This window comes from Mauremys mutica, chromosome 2 (genome assembly GCF_020497125.1).
Source record: "Mauremys mutica isolate MM-2020 ecotype Southern chromosome 2, ASM2049712v1, whole genome shotgun sequence".
Lineage (NCBI taxonomy): Eukaryota > Metazoa > Chordata > Testudines > Geoemydidae > Mauremys > Mauremys mutica.
In genome coordinates, this window is record NC_059073.1 from 188,375,758 (window position 1) to 188,395,789 (window position 20,032).

Below are 20,032 nucleotides of genomic sequence, written 5' to 3' on the forward strand. Positions count from 1 at the left end.
ACCACCCCGCTACACAAGCACACATACCACATCCCATCCAGTAACCCACATTGTCAAACCATATCTCCATGGACATGCCCTCTGCCTCTGGCACCAATCCCTGCAAAACTTGCTTTGGCAATCCTTCAGCTCCTCTGATCCATATGTCCCACAACTCAAGTTATCTTTGTCTGATTGCCTTAAGGGTATCCAGTATTATTTCAGTTATGCCGTAAGTCCAGGCTATTACCACTTTGTTATGCATGTGTATGGTATAGTTAATGACCAGAAATGATGTATAGCATTTCAAATTGAAGGCAGAAAGCCTCTTAATGTCCTGTTTCCTTAATGCCACATCTCACATGCATATAGCAAGACACTGAAGGCAAGAAACTGCAGCAATTTCATTTTATACTTCATGGTAATCCTTTTGCTTCTCCATATGTGACTGAGAGTCCCTAGAGCAGCAGTCATGAGTCCAATTCAATGTTGGATCTTGAAGTGATGTTTAGCACTCCTTGTAATCATACCATCTAGATGTCTGCAGCACTCAATACACTCCAATGCCTGTTCAGAACTGGGTAGGAGTAGCTTGCCTTTTCAACAGACTTAGATGTCACCATTGTCTTTGTCATTTCTTGTGCTATCATTAGACCTAAGGTGTCTGATTCCACCATTACTCTTTCTAGCAATTTCTGCACCTCTTCTTGCAACAATCCAATCAGGTCAGTGCCATCAGTGAAGCAGAGATAACTAATTTTTCATCCAGCAGCAGGTACATCCTTCTGTAGGTTTCCATCAGTGGTTCTTCTTAAAATGTCTTCAAGATAACAATTGAAGAGGATCACTGATGGCATGTAGCCCTGTCTGACACTGTCTTCAAGTCACGTCAACTACTTTTCTCACATCCCACAAACACTGATACTGTTACACTGCCACAGAGATTTTGTATCAGGCTTATTACACCTGGTGAAAATGAAATAAAGTTTATTTAGCTGTAACCCTTCTGCCCGTCTGAGTTGGCAGCAACAAGGGCCGGGTTCAGTATCTCAGGGTTCTGATTCAATAACACAATGCAAAACCAGCTTGAATGCCCACCCAGTGACCTGGGACAATTACATACCACCCTCCCAGGCACCAATAAGAGGCAATACTTTGCCTCTCGCAAGCACAGAGTCTGAGTGTTGCAAAATCCTTTAATAAAGGAGGGAAACAATGTGGCATTATGTTGGGGAAACACTACAAACAGGATTCATAACACAAACCATGAGCAAAAGTCCCACCCCCACGTAAGTTTGGCAGTGTCCTTTTCCCCTCAGGGTCTTAAGTCCAGCAACCAAAAAAATCGCACAAAGTCCCAAAAGTCCAACACCCCAAAGTCTCTTGAGTCCAGCAACCCAAAAGTCCAACAACCCAAAAGTCTCTGTCCCTGGTCAGTGCAGCCCCAGAGTTCAAAAGTTTATCTGCAGAGTTTTACCTCCCAGCCTTGATGGAAAGGGATGGGGGCGTGCAGGGGTGTTAAGAGGCACCTTACGTGGTCTGAAACTGACTGTCCCTCCTCTCCGTGGGGTTCTGCTACAGTCTTTATCACGAGCCACTCTGCCAGATGCTCCACCAGCCATCCCGTGAGCCACTCCAGCCATTCCATGAACTGCTTTGCTCCACCAGCCACTCCACTCACCATCCCATGAGCCACCCCACAAACTGCTCCGCTCCACTCCACCAGCCATCCCATGAGCTGCTCCAGCCATTCCGCAAACTGCTCTGTGCCACCAGCCACTCAGCAATATATCTTCAGGCCCCCTCACAATACTCAGTGATTTCAGCTTGTAGTAGGGGAGCCTCAGTATTTGTGCACCATTGGCCCAAAGTGAATTCAGCTCAGCAGCCTGCAGCTAGACTCCTAATGGAATCAAAATTAGCTCTGATATTCCACAATGGAGAGACGAGAAGGTACAACTGGTTTTTCAGGCCGTCATGGGTGGGGGGGCATACCATCAGGTACAAATGCCTACACCCCCCCCCCCCCACCACCACTTCTCTCTATTCACTGGGTTTTGGAACCCATGTCCCTTGTCTAATGAGTGCTACTTAGTTGATGGTGAGTCCCTCTGTCATAAAACAGTTCCACTGTCCTTGATTCACATTTACTGAACACCACTTTATTCTTCCTGCCCCAATAACAGAGAAACTGGGGATCCCACAGCAGCCGAAGTGACCATTTGGGCTGCTGTGGGCTCATGCTAGGTGGGGTGGGTGTGCCTATGCAAACAAGATCAGCCCCTGAAGTTCTTTTCCACAACTCGCCACAATTCACCACCAGATGTCAGGGTAGAGCTCATCCTGACTCTGCTTTCATAGCAATGTTTGTTAATCATTACTTAAGGCTAACTGTTTTCTTCCCAAGATCTTATTTTCCCTCTTCCCACTAAAGTCTCCTGTTTGTTTTATTGGTTATTTTGGGTATGTCATTGCTGTGTTGGATTTGTTTTATTTACTTTATTGTCTTCTGTGTACTGGGCTTTACATTCATTGCCAGCTAGTAGGTATTCATTTTCTGAAGGGACAGCAGCCCTGTAGTATATGGCATAATGAGGAGTCATGATGGGTGGAGGCACTGGAAAAAAAACCAGGACCCAATCCACACAAAGAGAGGGTGTAGACACTCCAAATACTGGTGATAGGAAGCACCAAGGAGAGAGAAAGGAGGAGGTTTGAACCATGCTTCAGTAGAGTAGTGTATTTACATAGATACTTATAACACGCACAGGCAAATTGTGGTTATCTATGGTCAGTTACACACTTATCTAGCTACTTGAGTGCACAAATCCCCAATCTGCACACATAATTATATATTAGTGTTTAGATTATAGATTCTTCAGGTCAGGGACTCTCTTTTGTTATGTGTTTGTACAGCGCCTAGCTCACTGAGGCCACAATTTTGGTTTGGGCCTCTAGGAGCCACAGTACTACAAATGATAATAAATAGGGTACAGACAAGAAGGGTTCAAGTGGAAGTTGAATCCTGACTGGCTCAGGATCCGATAACAATTCAAAGTGAGACTTTATCTTGATAAATATTATATTCCATTCTTTAATGTACCCTTTGCCACAGAAATGTGCTCCACTTTTGTTTAAAATAATCTTTATTGTCCTTCTGCTTGAAGACAACTCTAAAAACATGAAACAAATGTAAACTAATCAGAGTTGTGCTCCTGAGCTTGCATAGAACCTGAAACAATAGCTCTAAAAATGTGAGCTGCTTCATCCATCTCTATCAGCACCTGTGGATGCCATAATTCCACAACCAAAATGCAGCAGAACTCAGTTTTGCTGTACTCAGGCTCCTGACATTTTGTTTTGTCTCTTGAATTGCTGGGACCTGCCTGCAGCTACTTCTTTCTATCCAGCTTTCCACACAAGGGGAGTTATTTGGATTACAGTGCATGCTCCTTGCACTGTTTCATGGAGCCAGGGAGTGGAAGGAAACAGAACTATAGACTGGCAAACTAAGCTGCATGGAGAACAGCCCAGGAACCAAGCCCTGAAGAGATGATAAAATGAGCTACCAAAGCTGGTTCCAAGCTCCTCTCATCCCTGCTACACATGTTGCTGGAAGGAAGGAGGTTCTGAGCTGAGTCATCTAGAGGACATCAAAATATTGTGGCCTATGTTGTTAAGCTATATGGAAACCCTAGCAAAAAAATCAGTGCTAAAAATAAGTATTAGATAATTTTACACAAATTAGTATTTAACAGTGAACCATAAGGGTGTGTGTATGTTTAGTTAAAAGGACATGGTGGCATATGGCTGCTATTCTTAGGGTCCCTGGGCTGGGACTTGAAGTAGTCGGCAGGCCCGGTCCCCACCATAAGCCACTGGGGAAGTAGCCTACAACTGGACAGTGATAACCCTCCAGAAAGGGATAGGAACTGTTAAGAGGCCCAGCTGGATAGCTGGGGCCAGAACAGACCAGAGTGGGTGAAGGGTCTCCAGGGAGGAAGCCCTTTGGCCACAGCCCCTTACCAGAGCCAGGACCACTTAAAGATTTTGTTGGACTAATACCCGGAAGGGGCCTGTTTGAGTTGTGCGCCATACAGAATGTGTGTCACTTGGCCAGAGGGTTAAGTCACTAGGAACAGCCAGAGAAACTGCCAGAAGGGGTCACCATCAACTGGAATAGGTGCAGATATGCACCCAAACAAGGGGGCACTCATGAGAGGTTACAGGCTGCCATCAAAGGGGTCTTGGATCCAAAGACAGTCACACCTTGTGAAAGTCAATGGGCATGTCAACTGCTTTATTTCAGTTTCACTGGAAAGAGCAATCAAGCTCACAGAGAGGCAAACATGAGATTTCAGAATCTCTATTCAAAGCAAAAAAACAAAACAAAACAAAACAAAACCTTGCCTCCATCATCCTTGATTAAGCAGAACCTATCAAATTCCAGGTCTGTCTACATGAGGTGAATGTGGTCTGTAAATAGAAATGGCAATCTGTAACATGGTTCCAAGAACAAGGACAACTTCTATAATGAAAGCCTGCTGATAATAAAGCATGTTCAGTCCCTTTCATGACCTAAGAAGTTATTAAGAACATGAGGGAAATGAAATGGAAGCCAGCTCTGGGAAGAGATTAAATCTGCTTAAAAACTTGTACGAGGTGGAACCTGAAGGAGATAAGTTAGCTGTTCTCTACAGTGCATGGTTCATAACACTACTCAGCTCCATCAGTCTCAAGGAATGCAAGTCTATTCCAATCCCTAAATCTATGGCTCCAGAAGACCTAAATGATGTAGGAAACTGACATCCCATAACTATTGGCTCTAGTGTTATAGCTCTACTCCTGATTACTGAGAGCTCATCTCACTCACCCCTTAACACTAGACAGAGGACTTTTATATCTGCTCTCAGCCACTCAGAAAATTTAGAAGTACTTGAACATGATAATTAAACATGCCAGAAAGATGACGCTCCCACTGGAAAGTATATTCCAATGGGAATAGCATTTGAAGAAGCAGAAGCATTTGACTCTGTCTCATAACCATATATTGGGATACTATCAGACAGAGGCTTGGACCCACACATGAGTATCATTATGAAGGAACGTTGTATCAAAATAACAACTCATAAGGAGGTCAGACACCATTTTCTTTCTCCTATAGCCTTCTATCTGATCTCACTCTAGACTTACTGCTCTCACCTTTGCAATCTGGTCTAGTTGGAAAATTCTCAGATTTTGCATTCTCCAATGATTTGGTCCTAATTAGTGATTCTTGACAAGGATGGAAAAAACCCCTGGAATTCAAAGAGACTTTTGAGATCTCTCTGGACTCAGGTTTCAAGCCCCAAAATGCTTAACACTTACCCATAATTCATATATACTCAATAACTGTAAATCTGGGTTAATTGGAAATGATGAACTAGACATGCTCCGTTTTGGAAATGCAGTAAAATACTTAGGGGTCAAGGTTTGTCTGGCCTTGCAAAATGAGACCTGAAGGAGAATGTGGGTAGAGGAGAGGTTACAAATAGCTCCTTTACAAACTAACGCAAAAAACCCAACTACTTCAAACCTATGCAACTCAAAGACTACAATCACAGCTCTCTACAACACCATCAAGAAAATAGTGGGAAAAATGACTCTACTTACCCATAAGCACATGCAAAACATTCTTAACTCCAGAGAAAAATATGGTGGCCTTGGGTTGACAAAATTGGTGAGCCTGATACCATCCATACAAACTCATCACCTGCACATAATTGCCACTTCCTCTAATAACACAGTAAGATATTTTGTGGAGATATAACTTAGAACAGGAATATAAGAAGCTCTGGATCTCTTCAGGCAGCCTCAAAAACAAGATCTGAAAGCTTATAAGCAATGAATGAAGTGAAAGTCACCTATACACCTCTGTTGACAACATCTGGGAAGAAAAATGGATAAAAAACTCAAAATTTTGCTCAACTGGGGATCTGTAGAATTCTGAGGACTGGACATTTTCCTTCTCAGGATAGTAGAATAGAACTCTTTAAATATTGAGCAATGAAATTTTCACCACAGCTCTTATAAGAGACAATACCCGAATGCTCTCAAGTTGTGTGTGAACATATACTCATTTCATAGATTCATAGATTTTTAAGGCCAGTAGGGAACAACAAGAGAGTTTCTGGGCTGAGGCCAACATGTTATGTTGTTGCTGCTCTTCATACTATGAGGCATGCTCTTATTGTTGGACAATGTCCATCCATCACAAATTCATGAATTAAAAGGCACAACTAGCTATGTGACATCCTAGCGAAAGAAGCAGTTGGACACAAATGGATAGTATACCATGAACCACATCTGTGCACTGAAGATGGTGAACTACACAAACCAGGTCTTATGTTTGTTAAAGATCAAAGCGGTCTGCTAACGGATGTAACCGTGTGTGATTCAAATGCAAGTTCAAGAAGACACCACAAGACATATCAGGCTCTATTCCCTAATCATGAAACAAATAAAAGACTCTACTGGAACTCAAGACATCAGATTCTTTAGATTCTCCCACAGAAGCCAGAGACAAGTGGCCTCTGAAGAGAATTATATATTATTATTGATGTTGGGACTAAAAGTTTACAAACAGGGCAGTTTTGCCTTATTGTTTAGTTGAAAAGGTTCTCTACTGAGCAGATAGTCTCCAAACCTTTGCTAATGATAGCCTTATTAAAATCTTACCCAAAAACTGACTCCCGAATCATCCTCACTTTTTACTTTTATGCTTTTTTAAAAACTGTATTACATTTTTATTGTTAATGCAACATTTGCACTAAATATTTTCTCCCTTCATTTTCCCATATTTTCCTTGCTTGGCTTTACTCCTTCTAATCCAAGTTGCCCAACCTTTCTTATCTTTGCTCTTCCTCCATTCTGGAAATCTTGTAATGATTATACTTTCATGAGAGACATTCACTTCATATGGCAATGGCTGGACCAGCTACCTATAGTCAAAAATAGAAACTCTCCATGGGCTTGGTAATGAAACAGCTGCAGACAATGGAATCTACCTTCTGAGGCACATGGCCAGCCCTGAGCTGAGGTAACCTACCTAGGAAATGTTTTTTTTAATCTAACTGCAAACTCGTGAGGGCTCAGACATTGGTTTGGCAGCATGTGTGTGTTGGAGGCAGAAAAACCAGCAGAAGGAGTTGTGTGTGTGCTGAGTCTCTGATGTAAGAGCCAAGAAATTTTGATTACTGAAGTTACTGGTGTGAGAGACAGTTTTGGGGAAGGGACTATTTAGCTTGCACAGACTTTGAGGAAAGACTCTGCAAGGTCCGATTTGTTTGTTAAGAAGGCTTACAATAAAACAACTAAACCTGCTGGAAACTGCTTCCCTGTTTCTGGAGCAATTCCTCTCTGCAGCAGCTCCAATAGCTGTCCATTGGGAGCACAGCTACTCAGTTTTCTTCAGGATGTTGCAGTCCTCTCCTCCATTCTTGCTGCCCTCTTTTTTTAATAAAGGTCAGCTAATTAAGTTCCAGCTCTTTCCCAGGTTTCCCAGGAGACAGAGCTTTCTTGGGTGCTTATTCACAGCTGTGGAAACAAATCCCACAGAAACTAAGGATTACTACATTCCTCATCACTTTCTGATTCCAGGTGCAAGGCATACTTCTTTGATTAAAGGGGTGTATAAACACAGCAAGCTGGAACTCTAAATTTCTTCCTCAGTCTTCCAAAGCTGGATGGGGTTTGCTCCATCTCTGCAGGGAAGGTTAGAGGTTCAGTCCCTTAAGCCCACAGATTCCCTGTGATCGGCTGGAGATAAGGACTCCTTGTCCCTTGTTCTGTTAAGGATTCTTGTCTCCACACTGCAATCTGACTGCTCCTCTTTCTCTTGCTTTCTATGACCTTCGGACAGTGTAGCATCTCCAGTTCCTCCCTCCCAACCTCACTGGCCCCAGGAACCTGTCCTTTCCACTAGCAAGGGCTCCACAGTGTAAAGGGAAAAAACATTGTGAGGGAGGAAGAAGACTGTGCCACAGAAGGCAGCTTTTGCCCTCCAGGGTCCTACTCTCAACCCAAAATCTGAAAAGGAACTTCCAGAGAGTGTAGAAGCAGGAGAAAAAAATCAAACAAAACACAACTCTCCTGTCATCCTCTCTCTTCCATTCCAGATCCAGATCGATGGCTTTATCTTTATTGTAAAAAGCTGAGGGCAGCATAGGCCCTACAGCAAATGCACCTTACAAAAGTAATTCTACTATTTTTCTATGGCTTCATATACGCTAGGAGACTCTAATGACACATTGCATGTCACTCTAGAGATAAACCCAATATTAATTTGAAAAAAAATATATAAACATGATTCAAGAGCCTAATTTTGTTTATCACTGGTGCCAGCGGAACCTTAAATGACAGAGGATATGCCTCTCTCATGGCCTCTACCCAGTCTAATTATTCCAGAATAGATTTTAGTGTAAACAAACAAACAAACAAAACCGTGAAAAAAAATTAATAGCAGCACATATTGACAAATGGGTTTTTGGACCATGTGCACATCAATCTGAAATGCCATCACAAAGGCAGTATGAATAAAACTAACATAAACTGGCATTTCAATTTGTTACTATATACAACTCTGGGGAAAAAAAACCAAATGAAGACTATATGGGGTTGTTGTTGTTTTTTGGTTTTTTTTAACCACAATATGGAATGCATTCAAAGGCATGATACATGGACAAATGCTTCTCATCTTAAAAAGAAATAAAGATCACCAACAACATTGGAAAAACAGATCAAAACATGTATTGATGTGTAAGAGAACTATCACACTCACAGCAAGGTGCCTTAAGAGGCACAGAATGGAAATCTGAACCATTTTGGGGTTGCTTTCAATGCATTTTTAACATGAGCAGTGCCTGGATACTACAGTATTTATAATTACAGACAGGTCACTCATTCAAACAGACACTTTAAATGTGCTGCTGTACCACAGACTCTTTGCAGGCCTGCTAGTGCTCAAGGCACAATTTCCTTAAAATTTTCAATGCAATACACCTTGTTTAGCTAAGCGAGTTGGAGTGATGAACATTGATGGCCTGTTGAGGGAAGGTAAGATCATGCGTACTGGGAGTTTCATGTAGGGACAAAAGATTGCAATGATTCATAAAGTGTGCTGGCACAGAACTCCACCAGTTAAAATAATATCTTGGGGGAAATGATCTTACAGTGTCCAGGTGTTGTGAGTGGCTCTCCTACTCACACAGGAGCAACTAAACTGAAATAGCTGTAGTTCTCTATATTACTGTTAGATTTGTATACAAAATAAAAATGGGACTCTATCCAAGGCTCTAGGCATCCCTGTCTTAAGTTAGAAAAGCAAATTTATATCTCCTACAGAACAACAAATTCCCCTCTCTTCTACACAAGATTTCTCTCAAAGGCCTACTTATGTAGCAGTCTGCATAAATAGATGAGTCTTGTAAGTGTGCCCTGAAGATCAATATACTTGGGCAATTTCAGACCAGGGACTTGGAGGGAACTTTGTTCCAGAGCTGAAGTCCCCCTCAGAGAGAAAGCTCTGATACCACCCCCTCTCTTAAATCAAGGGAGAGTGAGCTGGAGTGCCCCCACTGACTGCAACTTTCACACAATAGTGGCTGAGGGGAGAGGAGGTTTCTGATAAAGACAGCTGGAAAGCCAACAGACAGCCAGTGTAGATCATTATGCATCATGGGATCCCCAGCACCTTCATCTCTTATCTGTAGACCTTATACGAGCAGGTTGAAGGTTACTCTTTGATTAATGGCTAGTTAGGACAGACGTCTAGCCTCCTAATGTCGGAGGTGAGGCATGGCACTCCTGTGAGTGCTTTGCTCTTTGTGTTCTCAGTAGATCCACTTGTTAGGATCCTGGCAACAGGCAGTGGAATGTGGGAGGAGGGCAGGGTCATGTCATTTTCCATCAGGTTGGTTGTGACCCGTGAGGAGAATGACACACTGAGGTCTTGCCTCTGGTGGTATGAAAAATGTAGGCAGCAGGAAGGCATACTGAAGATCTTTGGGGATAGAATTCTGTTTGGAAGGAGTGACAGTGACACTGACACTGGGAAAGGGATCTGGAGCGTGGGAAGCGTGATGGAGGAGCTGGCATGCACTCTCCATATTCCACAGTGTGTGAATGATTCATCAGTACCTGCTTCTGCTCTTCCTTCACTTGGTCAGAGGGTACTTGTCCTTGGTGCAGTTGATGGGGAGAGTGATGGTATTACAAGAGATTTTTAGTATCAGAGGGGTAACCGTGTTAATCCGGATCTGTAAAAGCAGAAAAGAGTCCTGTGGCACCTTATAGACTAACAGACGTGGGTGCCATTGGATGCATCTGACGAAGTGGTATTCACCCACGAAAGCTCATGCTCCAAAACGTCTGTTAGTCTATAAGGTGCCACAGTACTCTTTGCTGCCTTTAAGAGATTTTTACCTGCTTTGATCCCGTATAAAGATTGCAGCACCCTGGATAGAGATATTGACAGTTGCAGGGCGGGGGTTGGGAGTGAGAAACATCGTGAACAATTCACCTCTTCCAGTTAGCATTACTAAGGTAGTGATAGCATCAGAGTGCTTTAGTTTGCAGGGAACAGTAGTTAGTCTTAGACTAGATGCTTTAAATAAGTTAAATTAATGATAGTTTATAGTTAAAAATCCAAAATGTCCACCACAATAATTCTATATTAGAAAACATCAAAGATGGAGGATACAGACTGAACTGACCAATAGCAGATATGAAATGGGATGAAACAAAGTTCAGTAAGTTAGGACTCAACTCACTCCAAAATACCTGAAGGGAGGGGTAGGAGAAGGAGCAGCCCGAGTGACAGGCAGAGCTGATTGGCTGAATAGTTGCCACCTATGTAGGGAGCAGCAGGGGAGGCTATGCTAATTACCAACCCTGAAAGATCAGCCAATCTGAGGAGGCCAGAAACAGAATATAAGGAGACACTAATGGGCTGGTGTGTGAGAGTGGAGAAGACCGGAAAAGGAATAACAGGAGAAAATCAAGTACAGCAGAGAAGGCAACGAGGTGGAAGCAGCAGCGATAGAAGGAAAAGATCGGAGCGAAGGCAGATAGAGCAGAAGGACCTGAGACAAAGCAGAGGGATTGGTGAAGGAGTGTGTCTGATTTCTTGTCTATTTTATAAGACTACTTGTGGGTGTGTCTTTCAGTAAAGCTGGATGTCTGCTTCTGAGTGTGATGTACCTCACACCATCCTGTGAGAGTCTGATCACTACTCACAGAATGGTAATTTTAATTGTTCAATATTTCTTTAATGTTATAGTGTAGCGCTGCTTTATACATGTGCATAGGGTAATTGTATGTTATATGGTAATGAATCTAAGATTATTGTATAAGAGGCCTTATGCATATGCATGAAAAGGTAAGAGTGTACCAATTCTGCAACATTGTATTCGTCATATAGTCTGTGTAGTCTTCTGTGCCATTTGAATGTATGATCTTTAAGTACAATGTAATTGTGCCTTATTACCTATTATATATAGTAATTTTCCCCCTTCCTTGCTTTACTGAATATACTGTGGTCACCTAATTTTCTCTCAATAAATAAGACTTTGTTTTCAAAGAATTACTGCTTGCATGACAATTCTTTGTGGAAGGCTGTATCCGTGTCCTTTCAAGAGTTAGTAGGATTAGCCTACTCTGGGAAGTCCTCTGCAGGTCGGAGATAAACACCCCTCTCCCCACTCCAGCCCCCCAGTAATACTCTGGCAATTCCTTTAGGGCAGCTCATCATCTTATTAAGCATTTGGACAGAGTAGATTGACAATCAGTTTATAATTATAGGCAGGCCAATATTGGGATGCTTTAAGTCCAAATAGTGGGGTAACAATGGAACGGGGTTTTTTTCCTCCTTCAGTGGGATTGATGGACTTATCCATTTATTAAGAGGTCTCTGGTCTGTTGAGCAGTGGAACATGGTGGCTTGGAGATGAGATTCCCAGAGGTGTTTCTAAGAACCTTGAATTTGCATTGTTATCTGCAAAGAATGCAGCAGCTCTTGAGTAATCAATAGGGTCATGTTCAGAGTATGGCACCAGTTTGGGTTGAGTGTCCTTAGGAGTGGAGTTGGTGGGCATTGTCGCTGTAATGGTGGGAAGGGAAGCCTGTAAAGCCATGGCAAGGATGGAAAAGTAGGACAGTAGAGGAGAGGAGCCAGGGAAAGCAGCAGCCTTGACGGGGTGCAAAGTAGGAAGAATCGGCTCCTTCCATTCTTGGTCAAGGTGTGTCAGTACTTATCTCGTTGCACGGTTTTATGTACATTTTTCTGGAAGGCAAGGTGAGGTGATGTTTCAAATGAACCCCCTCACATAGGCTTGCCCCTGAGGAATTGGTGCAGACAATTAGGAAGGAGCAGGAGTGTTGAAACATGCAGAGAGGACATGCTGTCTGGCAGAGAAATGGTAGTGTCGGCACATCTGAGTTTGGTATGGGTCAGGTTTGAGACAGGATGGGGGCAGAATCTGATGGATAGTTACTTTTGTTACTCTAGATATTACAGACAGCAGTATGCTAGGGGCATGTGGTATCAATGATGAGACTCTATTATGCAATGATTCTGAGGATACTGTTATTTATGTTGATTGTTTTCCTTTGTCTTTAGTTTTTCATGGAGGGACTTGGCCCATGTATATTAAAGAGCTGGTACCCAGTTATTGGGAGGACTCTGGAAGCAGAAACTCAGGCATCATGCAATGGACTTTCTACAGGGCTGGAGTTTCTGTTACAGGACTAAACAAGAACTACTAGTCATGGTTTGATTGAACTTTGGATGTCAAAGGACTGTACTTCTAGGACTTTGCAAGTGTACAGTGCTGGAATTCTCCTGCCAAAGGCATAGCAGACATTGGAAGGGAGGGGGTGGGTTGTGCTCTTTGGAATCAGTTTGGTCTCTGTTTTGACTTTCTTATGTTGTGTTTTTGATGTTTTGGTTTCTGTTGTGGTGTTTGGAATTTGTTTGTTTTGATATTGGCTGATGTATTTAATAAAAGATCTCAGGGACCAGTTACCCTGTGACACATCCTCCTCACCCCATTTTCCATGAACCTAGCTCTTCTGTGGCAAGATTCAATATCTACCAATGTGTACATAGGCTCGGTCAGGATGACCCTATTAATCAACTTTTGTAAGGCTGCTGGCTTATTTACTCTTTTAATCATGTCTTTCAGCCAGGGGGGCATTTAATGTTTGGCTGCCTCAAGGAAGTATGCAAGCCCTTTAACCATATTTCTATTCTCATCAATGAACTACAAAACAACTAGAAGTCATGTTCCCCAGTGTCATTAGTCTGGAAAATGAACTTCCACATAGTCTTCAGTACGTCATAAAAAAATAGTTGTACATCTCACAAGTCTAGTCCTCTGACTGCATCAGAGTTAATCAACAGCGGAATCAACTAACTGTTGGCAAATCTGTGCATGGCTGATTCTTGGTCTCCTCGCAGTACCTTTAGGCTAGACTTCTTTTTAGGTCCATTTGAATTAGCATCTTCTGCTGCTGTTTCCAAATCTAGTCAGAGTGGTGATTCTCAACCTGCGGCCCGCAGGCCACTTATGGTCCAATCAGCACACATCTGCAGCCCCTGTGACATCTTGCTAAAAAAAAGTTTACAGATTGCCATGCAGATTGTCTCACCCCTAGGTCCTGGCAGGGGCAGGACTGGCTGAGTGGGAAATGGTGCCACAGAGCCCTGCTGGAGCATTCATTCACTGCCATGCCTGGGGGGATGAGCATGCGCCAGTCTCAGTGCTCCCTGTATCCACCCAGCCCCTGGGCTGTCTGCAGCAGACAGGGCCTGCCTGCCCATTCCCTGCTGGCCATATCTGGACCTGGAGCTCATAGTCAGAGCAGCAGGCTGCCCTGTAAGTCCTGTCTTTGGGGGGAGAGCTGGGTGGGGTGCAAATTTATCATGTGGCTTCCAAGATGGCATCCCCCAGGACTCAGTGGGTGGGATCACCCCTGCCACTGACTGTCTGGGAACAGGCATGGAAGGACATGTGAACAACTGGGCAGCCACTGTAGGGCAGGGTGAGGAGGTGCCCCCTCTCCTTCCTGTGCAATCTCTGCTCTAGGGCTCTAATGTCCTCTGCAGCTGGGACTCTCTCTGGCCTGGACAGTGGACAGCACCCCAATGTTGAGCCCCATGTGGGGCTGAGTTCACGCTCCTGGTGCCCGCGCTACTGAGCGGGGCTCTGAGCAGCCCCCCTCTAGCCAGCTGCACTCCCTTAAACAGTCACTACTGCCAGCTGGAGGTCAGTGCCCACTCACCCACCCACCCACCCACAGACAGCAGCTGGGCAGCCTCCAGCAGGGCTCTGTCACTGCCTCAGATGAGCTCCAGGTGAGAAGAGTCCAGGCCCCAGAGCTGCTGTGTATGCCCATGCGCTATGCACACTGCCCCCTGCACTACCGAGGAAGAAACACTTCTGACACTGCAGCTGTTCTGTGGGCCCAGCTCAGGCAAGGTTTAAAGTGTGCAGAGTCGCAAGGGGTCACAGTCCAGGCAAAAAAAAAGAATTAAAAATGGAGTTGGGTCACTCCCCTACCAAATGTATGAACATTTAGCTGGGATTATTACAGAACACCCTCCCCATGCCCAACGACACACACACACGCACACATGATTTTTCCAGGCAACTTTAAACACTGAGCTCAGGGATTCACAATTATCTTGCAGTGGTCAACAGCCCAGAACAATCCTGACTATTGTACAGAAACCCCGCCCCCAAGTATTATATACCATGCGCACTGGTACTGTCTGTCTCCTATGACTCACACACATTGGCTCTCTCTCATACACACACTTCCCGTCTGTTTCATACAACTTTCACCTACACACACACACACTCATTCTGATACACATGCACATCTACTCAGCCACATCTGTATAGATCAAACAGAAAGAAAAACCTTCACTTCAATAAACAGATTGGGCTACTTTGGGGCTAATTTTTAAGTGAATTTGGGCTATTAATTACATAGAAATCTGGCAAATCGGGCCCTGGGCGCATGAGAGAAAATGAATCACTTTGTTGTGCTGAAAGAAATGACCATTGGTAGCCTCAGAAATGGATGAAAGAAAAAAAGGAATATGAAGGAAAGAAGCATCACAGTTTGGCAGAAAGGTACAAGATGACTGGAAAGAAATGTTTGCAGTTATAGAAAGAGAAGGGAAGCCATTTTGTTTATTATGTTGCACAGCCCTCATGCTGTGCAAAACATACAATGTAAAAAGACACTTTGAGATAGAACATCAAGACTTTCAAACTAAATACCCAGAAAAATCTGAAGATAGAAAGTTGAAAATTAGTCATCTTGAGAAATTGCTAAACAATGAGCAGTAATTGTTGTGTGCCACATTTACTGGCACAGATGCTGTGACACTTGCGCCTTACAAAATTTCTTGAATGCTTGCCAAAAATGGGAAAGCATTTAGTGACGGGGAGCTAGTACAAGAATGTTTTTTAGAATCCATAGACTGTGTCTTTTTAACGATTTGAGAAACAAAAACAAAGTCATAAGAAGGACCAAAATTTTGCAGGTAAACAATGACAGTATGGTGGCAGATCTCAGAGCTTTTGGAAAATCTGGCTACCCAACTTAAATCAAAGATTGTTTCTGCTTCAACTTTAAGAATAGCAGCTGATGAATCAACAGACATAGGATTCGATGCATTGATACTGCCAACTTTCAAATGAACAACCAAAGACTTGCTTTTACTCCAGTCACCACAAGATCGTACTCGTGGGGAAGATATGTACATTGCTGTTCGCCAAGCCTGCGATGAAATGAATGTTCTGCTAAATTCAGTTGTTTCTGTTACAACAGATGGAGCTTTGAGTTAGACTGGTAAACATTGGGGACTAGTTGCTGAAATGACAAAGGATCAGGCAAATTTGTAGCATTTCACTGTATTGTGCATCAACAGGCTCTGTGCAGTTGTTAATGTAATAAACTTAATTTGTGTCATACCTTTACTACACCACTGCTTGCTTTCTTTGCTGCAAGAAATTTAGTCTTCATATGGTGATATACTAAGTCGAGATAACCTTCTTCAAAGATTTGTTGCATTACTTCCAGAAATTGTTCAGTTTCTTTCTGAAATCGGAGAGGAGGATAAATATCCCAAATTAAAAGATGACAGCTGGAAGAAAGACTTGGCATTCCTTGCTGATCTCACTGGGCATCTAAACAAGCTGAATACACAACTACAGAGTGAACAAAAATTAATGAGTTAATGTGCGCTGTTACCAGTTTTAAGATCAATCTTAAAATGTACATCACTCAAATTAAAGAAGGAAACCTCATACCTTTCCTGATGTTAAATGAAGCATGGGAGGTGCTCTGGAAAGTGACAAAAGAGAAATTTTTGTTGCTTTGGTACAGCAGCTACAAGAAAAGTTTTCATCACGTTTTGGCGACTTCGTGAAAGTAGAGTCTGCTGGTGCTTTTCTCCAGGATTATTACACCTTCCCTATTTTAAAACTAAAAGATCTTGCTGCAACATTTAAAGTTCCCAGGCAGGAACTGGAAGAGGACCTGTCAGATTTGCAGGGACAGAGAGCAATTTACGCACCACAGCATGCAAGTTCTATTCTGGAATTATGGAAATATGTTGCTGAACAAAATTTGCATCTTTTGAGTGCCAAAATACAGTCTGTGTTTGGATCGGCTTACATTTGTGAACATACATTCTCAGCCATGTGCCAGATTAAGTCCTGATATCGTGCACGCTTGGCTGATGCAAATCTTCATTTCAGCTGCAATGTACTGTTACCCATCTTCAACCTAACTGTGAAGCAATTATTGCTTCGAACAAAGGAAGCTGCCAGATTTCCCACTAATGTAAGTGTTAGACCAAATTAATTTTAACAATTAATGTTTTTTATTTATTTTGCTAATATAAAATGCTCTTGCTAAACATTTGCCAGGGTTGAAATGAAAAGTACTATATCAATTTGAATTGCATTGCTGTCGGATAACAAATACTAAACCTTTTTTTTTTGTAGCTTTACAGGTAGTGTGTATATATATTGCATGGATGCAGCCTACATAACATACAGAGCTGCATATGTGGCCCACAATGGTAAATAGGTTGAAGACCACTGGGTCAGAGAGAGCAGTCTCATTTCTTCCTCTGGCCTTTACCAAGATTTCAGTCTGTAATTGCTCCAGCTCACCTTTCAGCTGGCTCTTCTCAAAGAGTAAATGACCTCCCCCTTGGAGCTCCTCTTGCATGTATTGGATCTGCACTTCATCCTCCAGGAGCTCAATCCTCCAGGAGCTCAATCTGGATCTCCACCCTTTGCTTCTCTTTCAGACACTCTTTTTCCCCCCAGGGCTTGGTGTTTGGCTTCTTCTGAAGCAGCAGGTTCCACTCACTGCTTCTTGCCAAGGAGAGCAAAGTTCTCACATCCTCTCCTCGTAGTGCTGTACTCATGGTCAGTTTTCATAGTTTTTACTGGTCTCCTTAATGGGATCTGCTGCACCCTCACATTCTTTTGATACAGTATGTGCTCTCTCTCTTCCACTGTTGATCCATTCAGCTCCTTAACTTGTTTTACGAGGTGGCTGTTGGTTTGGAACAATTCTTGTAAATGGGTGGTGATGTCATTCTGTTGCCCCATGAGCATCGCCTTCTCACATCATTGCAGCTCCAGGCTGAGCACTATAATTTGGTCCCCCAAACAATTCATCTCCTGGATTTCTGATGTCTGAATAAAAAAAACAGGAGTACTTGTGGCACCTTAAAGACTAACAAATTTATTTTAGTGCCACAAGTACTCCTGTTTTTTTTGCAGATACAGACTAACACGGCTGCTACTCTGATGTCTGAATGTGTTCCCAGAGAGCTTGCAGAGCGAAATCCTATTCATTCTGCCAGCTTTGCAGCTGGTCCTGCATCTCAGAGAAACTCTGCGTAGTTTCTGGTTGCAGAGCTGCAGAGATTTCAGATCCTCATACTTCCTCTACAGAATCCCCTCGCTTTTGGTCCTACTGTCATTGTAAAGAGCTTCCTTCTCCCTGCGTAGCCACAGGAAACTCTGTTGCTTTTCAGTTTCTCAGTGAGCTTGTTCAACTCTTCCTGAAGCCAGGAGGTCTTGGCCTGCTTTGCTGACTCCAAATTCTGTAGTTGGTTCCAGGGGCGGCTCTAGGTATTTTGCTGCCCCAAGCACGGCAGGCAAGCTGCCTTCGGTGGCTTGCCTGTGGGAGGTCCCCGGTCCCATGGATTTGGTGGCATGCCTGCGGGAGGTCCGCCGAAGCCGTGGGACCAGTGGACCCTCCGCAGGCATGCCGCCAAAGGCAACCTGCCTGCCGCCCTCGCGGCGACCGGCAGAGCGCCCTCCCGTGGCTTGCCACCCCAGGCACGCGCTTGGCGTGCTGCTGCCTGGAGCCACCCCTAGTTGGCTCTTTAACAGCCTCTTCTCTTCTTTCTCCATCTCCCACTTCAACTACACCATCTCTGGGTCCAGGCAATACACAGCATGGATTGTGAGATCAAGAATTGGCCAAAACTCTGGAAAGACATGTGATTCCACACACAGGGAGGGGAGGCAGAGCAAACAAGGGAAAGGAGGGGAGCAGAGCTGCATTGTATCTCTTTCTCACACACACACACACACATCCCTTTTCCACAGGCTCAGAGACTTGCCTAACCCCTGTCGCAATCCGATACGAAGTTATGGCTTTGAATGGCCAATTGTCGGTCCACGGCCATCTTGTCCTGTTAAAAGGACAGGACTGCCTCCATCTTGGACCAGGTTCTTGTTGTATAGGAGAGGGCAGAGACTCAATCCTGCCCAGCAACACTGGCTGTGTATGTTCTCCTGTTTTCTTTTTTTTTCTCTCTCCTGCTGGGCCATCTAAAGGTCAGGCTAGTTCTGTGTGTGAAGGCCTGATTCTGCCCGGCAACCTGTTTTTTTTGGGTCGGTCATCTGGAGGTCAGGTTAATTCTGCTCAGCGACTCACTTTCCCGCTCTTTTTGGACCCAGTCATCTAAGGGTCAAGTTTGTTTACTTGTCAACTCCAGTGTGCTGTGTGCAAATCCTGCCGACGTGGGGTGGCAACAGCTCGAAGCCTGAAGGGAGGAGGGACCAGGGAGCCAATCAGATACTGACACGAAGGAGTGAGACCTCTCAATAAAACTAGGTTTCCCCCCAAAATTTGTGTGGAGCATCCGCGTGTTAGCTGAAGGACCTGATCACCCTTTCGGCCAGGGTCTCCTCCCGGTATAGCTAGCTCGTGTCGTATCGTTTGGATTCGTTGTCGTTTGGACCCGATCCCTGTCAGTTCGTCATGCTTCTGGTGTCTGTTCTGCTTGTCAGCTGCGCCTGGAGTGCGGTATTTGCTTTTTAATATCTGACAGTTAGCTTATCTAGCCTTTTATTGTTCCCCTCCCTAACTCGGTACCAAGTATCTACTCAGGATATCAGGATTGTATTAATGAGCTCAGAATTACACAATTGCTTAGCTAGTTTGTATAATTGTTCTATTTGTTAGTGAATTGTTAATTGAATTGTTAATTGCAAACTGTTTTATGTGTGTGAATCACTGCTCTGTCTTTGTCCGGAGTGAATGAATCTGGGAGCTGTCTCCACCTGGAGATTAGCTGACCAAGGGGTTCCTGTCCCCGCGGTCTGAATGAGTGGAATCTGCCCAGCTGCAGCTGCACCACACTCTGGGTTACCCTTAGTGTGAAAGCAAGGGTGGCTGAGGCAGTGGCCCGTGGGTCTCTTTCTCTGTGTTGCACCGGGCACCGCCCTGACAAACCCGATTCCCATCTTGTGTGATTGGTGTGTCTGCCTATTTGGTGTGGTGTGGTGAGCAGTATAAAGTGTATTATTACTGTGTTTTGGGGTGTATTTGTAATTTCGATACCATCCCAGCCAAAGTTGCCTGCTCCCCCGGCCCAAGTTGTAATTATCCCCCAAATAAACGCAGCCACTTGGCTTTTCACTGTTATTCTGGTCCTGCCTGTTTTTCCTCACTCAATACCAAGCTT